General features: G+C 46.6%; 1 non-coding gene across 1 annotated transcript; it reads left to right on the top strand.

The window, feature by feature from the left end:
* The first annotated feature begins 6,929 nt into the window (after window positions 1–6,929).
* LOC120269672 lies at window positions 6,930–7,036 on the top strand. Its single transcript, XR_005539315.1, has one exon. It is a non-coding gene; the product is annotated as a small nucleolar RNA R71 (small nucleolar RNA).
* The last annotated feature ends 1,115 nt before the right edge of the window (window positions 7,037–8,151 follow it).

The following is an 8,151-nucleotide window of genomic DNA, read 5'->3' on the forward strand; positions in this document are numbered from 1 at the left end:
ATATATATATATATATAACACCCAAGGCACCCACCAGGTGTTTAGCCTCCATCCGGAGCTTAGTACAATCAAAGAAATCGAATGTAAAAAGCTACGAGTCCATAAAGGCACGTCGATGGTCGAGTCGATGGTCTTGTGGAGAGTCCTCTACTCGTCAGCTCCAAGGATTCCTCTCGTCCGGTATAGATACGCACCGATCGTGTCCTCTACCAACCTTCTCTTCCTAATGGAATCACGATGTCGAGCAGAGAACCTCCCCAAAACCTGGCCAATCACCCTCGAAAACTAGCCAAGTCCTTCTCGCAAGTTTGGGGAAAAGATGGAGAAAGAATACCAAACTCGGGCCGAACGGCTTTAAATAGGGGCTATGAATCGCAAGCACCTGACGGGCGCATGTACGCGATACGCTACCGCGCGGAAATTTCCACACCCACGTGGATACTCCACACGCCAGTGAGGATCTCCCTGCTCGCTTCGTCCGAGTCGTGACCGCATGCAGACAAAGCATCTTCGCCACAGCATAGCTACGTCAGCACTGACCACAGCCTTCGACCGCAATAACTTCCCCAATTCCATACTTTCATCGTACGCAAACGGCACACGCTCACATCGCTGTGAATCACTTTGCTTCTTTAATGATGTGCCATGTTGGCGGCGTTCTTGCTCTTGTAAGCATAGACGGAACGCTGAGCATGACGATCGTGCCCTACCAAATAGTATGTACTCACCGAATGCGAGGAGGTCGCACACACTCCAGCAACTCGACACACCGGCCCTATGTCTTCTGTATCTGAACCTTTAGCAAAGATCTCCTCCAAAATAGGTGCATTATAACTGACATTGGCCTATTTCCTCATACTTAGCCTCCTCACACCTCTACCCTCCGCATAAAAAGTAACATAAAACACACATATTAATGTAAAACCCCGAGAAAAGTAATGTTCAATATAAGGAAATGAACGGCCAGATTCATATCATGACAAGCACTTATCAAACTCCCCACACTTAAGCTTTGCTTATCCTCACAAAACATTAAAACATTCCGTGCATCAATGAAGAAAATATCGAAAGTTCCCGGCCTTAGGTTCACCGAGGTATACAAAGAAAGTATTCTACAAGTATGAAAATTTTAACACCAACACGGAAAATCAATGCCTAGCCAAAACTCTAACAAAAGGACATTAAACCCGACCTCGTAAAGTGTGTGAACCTCACCAAAGCACCCCAAGTTATACTCCTCAAAGTTCTAAGTACAAGGACTTATTTATCTACAAAAGTGATAAAATTTTAAAGATGGTAGTAGCTTCATGCCATCCTCTGCTGGGTAGCCCTTTCCAGCGCCGCCATGCGGCCACACTTTCGAGGTGGCAGCTCTTTTCACCAAGTGGTAGCTTTCACTCATCCTACGAGATAGCTCTTTCCTCATTAGGCACACAACTAGTATCCCACTTGCAGAGTAGCTCATACTCATAGGCAGCTCTTTTCCACCCAACAAATACAACAAACAAAAAACTATCTTTGTTCCTTCTTTCATTTTTCCAATTTATCAAAAGAAGAAACCTAACTAGTCCCTTTAACATCAAACATGCAGCTTTCCAATAGAGTTCAAAGAGTGAGTAGTGCACTACGCTGTAAATCGGGCAAAAATTTCCTAAAATTCAAGCAAGAACTAGAGCATGAAAAACATTCAATGTTAACAATTCTCCCAGACCTAAGAACACACAAACATTGCAACTAAAGGTGAACCGCCATTACTAAGCGTGTGTGGAGCATACATCACCTCACGAACGATAGAGATGTGCGCATTGCTGAAACTCACACTTTGTTAAGTTGTACATTGTCCTCAATGTACATGCAAGCTCACCAAAAATATATCATTCAAAAATAGATGTGGGAGAAGCAATCAAAAGCAATACCCCGACTCCTAGTGTTGCGCTTTGATGAAGCTAATTCATTGCGAGCAGTGTTCCAACGGGTTGTGAAGTCTCGCACGCCGCGGGCGCGGAAAGCACCTTGGCCGCAGCCCATGACTAAGTCTCAAATTTCCAAGAAGACAAGACCATCTCGCACGCATACATGAGGGGGTTTCGAAAGAAGCTCAAGAAAATGAAAAATAACTCGAGTGTATAAAAAGATGAAGCAATGAATACAACCTCGATAATGCAATAATACAAACTCAGAAGGAAAAATCCTTTCTGAGTGAACAAGTCTAAAAACAAGAAAATAAAATAAAGTAAAATGCATGAAAGTAAAAGAAAGGTCAAGTGTCGGTCGCTCGGCTCAGCCTGCCGGGCCGCAAGGGGAAGCATAGTGGGTCCTCCGTGCCGGGTCGAGGATGGAGGTGTCTGGAGGTACCAGCAGCATCCGAGAGTCCTCGCCGAGGACGAAATGACGAGGCAACGTCTCGCTCTAGGATTCTGCTGTACATGTCAAAACGCGCCATGAACTCGTGCGTACCGAGTGGCCTCATGGTAGCCCTCAATCTCGGCAACCTCGGCCGACCACCTCGATAGCATTCTCGAGCCTCTCAAAGCCATCATCGTCAGAAGGTGAAAACATACGCATCTGATGGTTCCTCGGTACCGGAGGCGCCCTGGGTCTCCATCGATGCTGATCGAGGCCCTGGGCCGAGATGCTCCCGGCCATCACCCTCATCCTCGCCTATCTCTCGGGTCAGAGACTCAACGAAAACTGCCTCGAACCCCCGAGGACCACGCCCATCAACCGCATCGTCTCTAGACCTCAGGGAGCGGGTACACTCTGCCCTCTCGGCCCCGCGACTCGAATCCAAGAGCACCCATGCCCAGCACTAATCTCGTAATGTGGGACCCAGAAGATCGCTCCCCAGCCTAGTGTACTCGTCTCGGTGTCTCGGCGTAATCAGCAAAGATGTGCCCTGGGAGTGGATCGCAGCACGCCCACCATCGAGTCACAAGCATAGCTAGCTCCCGGGCGGCTCAAGACACCAAGACTATCGCCATGGCCATTCACCGACCTACTCATGATTGCATGCAAATATCCGTAGGCAGTGTCGGGAAAGGCACGTGGGCCTTGAGACCCCCGGCTCAGACGACCCTTTCACCACATAGCACTCTGTAAGCTCTCGCGGGGTCAAGGTTCCAGGATAATCAGTAGGCAACTGTGCATACTCCTCTGAATCTGTGAATGCCTCCTCGTATAAGCCAAGTAGTATGGAAAATTGCGTAATGCTCAAACTATGGTGCCGTCCAAATACTCTGAACTGAATGGTGCCCAAATCGCTGAAGCTCATACACGCTCTATCAAACTCAAAACGAGGAGAGCACCTCCAAAGGTCAAACTCTCGATAGCCGGGCTCTCTAATCGTCAACAACTGCCGCCAACCACCATCTGAAAACAAGGTCCTCAACCTCATCAGCGAACTCATCTCCCTCGTCAAGATCTCAGAATATAGTCGTGTCCGGAATCGAGTCCGTCCCAAGTGGAGTCTCGATAAGCGCCATCAACGGGCCTGATGTTCGGGAATCGCAAATCGCATACCCTTGGGCTCAGAGGATGACTCACGTGGCCTCTTATCAGCTTGCTTCTTTGTCCTTGGTGCCATGACCTGCCAAATTTAAACAAAATTAGTCAAACAAGTTGATAAAACAATACTGCAGAAATCCACACGGGTCGTGGAATTTTCCGCACGCCTCAGTGGATTCAAGGGGCGTGAGAACCGCACGGCCAGGTATCAACAATCCAAAAATACAACTCTCAATAATATCTCTAACTTTGTTCTAAATGTAAATCATTGTTCCAATTAAAGAAACGAAGCTTTGTTAACCAGATTAATTAATAGAAATCATGAATTGATGAAGAAGATGAAGAAAAAATGAATTTACCGATCGAGGAGAAGTGAGAAAAATAGAGAGCCAGGCCAGAAAACTTGCTAACATCCCACCAAATCGGGCGTAATGGACTCGGAGAATGTTGTGAGAGTGTTTTCTAGTGAAAAAGGAGTCGTGAAAGAAGGAGAGAAATCATCCCCTTTTAAACAGAACTCACGACTTTTTGGACGTCTACGATCCCACACCTGCAGTGTGGAAATTCCCCACGCCCGAGTGCCTCACTTCAAAAGCTCCAAAGGGGGCTTATGCACGCCCCTGTGTGCTCTCGGGAAAAACTCTCACTGACTTAGAACGATCTCCCACGGGCGTGCGGAAATTATCCACGCCCTGCAGTGCTCGACTCCACGAGGGCGACGCACGTCCCTGTGGCTTCCCCTGGACATCCGAGAAAGATATCAAGTCTTCCACACGCCCGTCGTGGGAAATTCCCTCACGTGCGTGGACATTCACAAGCCCAATTCACAGAGGCGACCGCACGTCCCCTGATGTTTTCTCGGGATGGAGGGAACAACCTACAGAGCTTCGCACGGGCATGCGGAAATTAGCCCACGCCCGTGTGTGGTTCACAAGGTCACCCACAGGGGCGAGTCCACGCCCATGTGTGTTCTCGGGAAAATCTGCCCAACTGCAGGAAGGCACACGCCCGTGCGGGAAATTACTCCACGGGCGTGTGCGAGTCAGCATGGTCATCCACAGGGCGCCCTGACGCCCCGTGCCCCTCTCTGGAAGAGTTCATAGTAGCACATCCACGGGACGTGTGGAAATTCCCTCACGCCCGCGTGCTTTTCTCCGGATGACTTAGAAAAACCTGCAGGCTCTGCAGAAATATTCTGAACATGTTGACACACCTCGAGCCCTCGCCCTATTATGCAAAATTTACCAGATAAAAACACAAAAATAGAACTCAAACGACCAAGTTTCGCCAATTCGCAACAAAACACACAATGAATTCCTTTAAAAACCCACAATAAAATCGCAAAGCACAAGCACTCAAAAAAATTTAAACACCAACACTTAACAATTTATTCATGCAAACAAACTAAACTAAAAAGGCACGAAACATAGAATCACTTGGGTTGCCTCCCAAGAAGCGCTTTGTTTAATGTCACTAAGATTGACGTATCTTTCTTACCTCACGGGGTTCATGAATGAAGGTTTGCCCTCTTACCCATAACTTGAAAGCATGATGAGCGAAGTCTCTTGAGGGTAGAGGGTGTACTATCGGGCTTCGGACCACCTAGCAATCGTTTGTCCAAATTCCTTGGCTCATGTACGTCTTCAATAGTCTTAGGGCATTTTTGGTGGCGTCTCCTAGCCCTCTTCATTTTTCAGAGCACATTCTTCAAGATCCCCGGGGTAGATGTTTCCTCTCCATTCGAACCATCATTACTTCTTCATTGCTCTCCTCTTGGTCGAACAAACCTTCATACGGATCCGGGTTGAACATTTCCCTAGTATATATTCATCAACAATCTCATCAAGTAGTGTCTAGAAAATACAAAGTGTCATCAAAAATCGAGAGAATGCCACATGGCTTCAGCAAGGCGGTAAGTGAGCTTATCGCCTCCGACTCTCAATGTAAGCCTCCACCGTCCATGTTAATCAATGCTTTGGAAGTTTCGCAAGAACGGTCTCCCAAGTATCAAGGGTACATCCGCATCCCGCATCGACATCTAGCACTACAAAGTCAACCGAAAAAAATGTACTTGTCCACCTTGACAAGCACGTCTTCAATGATGCCTCTCGGATGTCGTACCGCTCGTCCACCAATTGTAAAGTCATCCGAGTAGGCCTAGGCTCACCCAAGCCTAGCTTTTGGAAGAAAGTATATGGCATGACGTTGATACTTGCCCCTAAATCCACCAATGCCATTCCTCACCTAAGTTGCCGATGTTACACAGAATAATGAAGCTTCCTGGATCCTTCTTCTTGTTCGGCATGTTCTTTTGCAACACCGCCGAGCATGAAGCATCAAGCACCACTGAAGTACTCTCCTCCAATTTCCTCTTGTTAGTTAATAGGTCTTTCAGGAACTTCGCATACTTAGGCATTTGAGCCAAAGCCTTAACAAAAGGAATGTTGATGTGGAGTTGCTTGAACAAACTCAGGAACTTCTTATACTGTTCATCCCCTTGGTCATTCTTCAATCTAGAGGGATAAGGGATTCTGGGCTTGAAAGGTTAGGGTGCCACCTCTTTCTCTTTGTTTGCTCCCTTCTCAACCTCTACGACCTCGGGTGCATGTTCTTTCAGTTTCTTACTCGGAAGCCTCCCTTCAACCTCACGACCGCTTCTCAAAGCGATCGCCTTCACATGTTCTCTCGGGTTGGTTTTCGTGTTACTTGGTAAACTTCCATGTGGCCTTTCGGAAAGAGATTTCGCAATTTGCCCCACTTGATTTTCAAGATTGTGCAAGGAGGCGGTGTGATTGCGAAGTGTAGCCTCGACTGATTCAAACCTTGTATTTGCCGATTGAACAAATCTAGCCAAGTGCTTCTTCAAATCCGTCATTCGGGATTCCAAGCCTGAAATTCTGTTTTCCACTTGAGGGGCTTGTTGTTGTTGGAACCCCGATGGCCCCATGGTCTTCTGTGGTCCTTGATTACTCTATGAAAAGTTGGGATGATTCTTCCAACCTAAATTATAGGTGTTGCTGTATGGATTCCCTTGAGGTCTCATTCCATTACCTACAAAGTCGACATTCTCAACTGAAGAAACATCACCAATGATGATTGGGCAATCGGAAAAAGCATGTCCTCCACCACAACCGGTACAATTGGTCATGGCCACAACTCTATTCGAAGCTATAAGATCTAGCTTCTTACTCAAACTCTCCACTTGGGCCGCCAATGAAGTTACCGCATCAATTTCATGGAGACCGGCCACCTTTTTCTTTTCCCTAGCGTTCCACTAGTAGCTATTTAACCCCTTTTCCTCAATCAATTGACGTGCCTCGTCGGGGGTCTTGCTACCTAAGGTACCTCCTGCCGCCGCATCCAAGAGTTGCCTTGTACTTGGGTTTAAACCATTGTAGAAGGTTTGAACAATCATCTACTCCGGGAATCCGTGTTGCAGACACTTTCGCAGGAGTTCCTTGAACCTTTCCCATGTCTCTAATAGAGACTCCAATTCCAACTGCATAAAGGATGAGATCTCATTCCTAAGCTTTGCTGATTTTCCGGGAGGGAAATAACGGGCTAGAAAAGCTTCTACCATCTCCTCCCATGTAGTGATTGATGCTCTAGGTAATGAGTCTAGCCACTGCTATGCTTTCCCCTTTAAGGAAAATGGGAAGGCTCTCAACTTGATGGCATCATCCGTCACACCATTTATCTTCGACATGTCACACACCCTCGAGGATGCTCTCTATGTGACTGCTTTGGATCCCTCATCGGCCAAACCGTTGAATTGTGCGGACTCGCTGCAAGATATGGATGAATGCCGACTTTAGCTCGAAATTTCGAGTCAGTAATTGGGGGACGCACAATACTCGATTGTGTCCCCAACACTCAAGGTCCGCATAATCGGATAGTGTTCGTTGTTGCTCATTTTGTTCTGCCACGTTGTCAGATCCTTCTACTTCCAAATCAGCCGGATTAGGTCGTTTCTGTATCGATGTTCTTTCCCTTTCCTTCAAGTGTACATTCAAGCTCAGGGTCTCCTTCAATCAATATTGATGGATTCCCTTGGGTCATAACCTGGAGCTGCACCAAAAATAAAGAAAAGGAAAATCAGACCGATGATAGAATAAGAAGATATGAAATAGAATGTGTAGTGAAATAGCTAAGAAAACAAAGTGCAAAGTATATCTAAACGCTTAACTCCCCAGCAACGGCGCCAAAAACTTGACAAGCTCCCCTTGCTTATATCCCGTAATGCACGGGTTTTTCAAAGTAATAATCCCGGATGAGCGGGGTCGAATCCACAGGGAGTAGGGAGTAAAGACACTTAATTCGATTCTTAGCTATGTGAAGTATCAACAATGATAAGTGTGGTAATGATTCAAATCTTAGAAATTAAAAGCAACAAGTAAGAGAGCAAAAGTAAGGAGGAGGCATGGCAATCGATAAAGATGGGGTACTCGGATGATGTTTCACCTAGGATAATCGCTTCAAGTGCAAGAACTCTCTATTATGCTTCCTAATCAATACAATGGTGAGTCGTGGAAATCCTTACATACATAGTCCCAAATCTAAGGTCAACTATGCCTAACTCTATACATGTCCCGGAGGAGAAATCTAACAATCTCAACACCTCGCACTCGCATAGAGTTGCAATGAGCT

The sequence above is a fragment of the Dioscorea cayenensis genome, chromosome 9 (assembly GCF_009730915.1).
Source record: "Dioscorea cayenensis subsp. rotundata cultivar TDr96_F1 chromosome 9, TDr96_F1_v2_PseudoChromosome.rev07_lg8_w22 25.fasta, whole genome shotgun sequence".
NCBI classification, from domain to species: domain Eukaryota; kingdom Viridiplantae; phylum Streptophyta; class Magnoliopsida; order Dioscoreales; family Dioscoreaceae; genus Dioscorea; species Dioscorea cayenensis.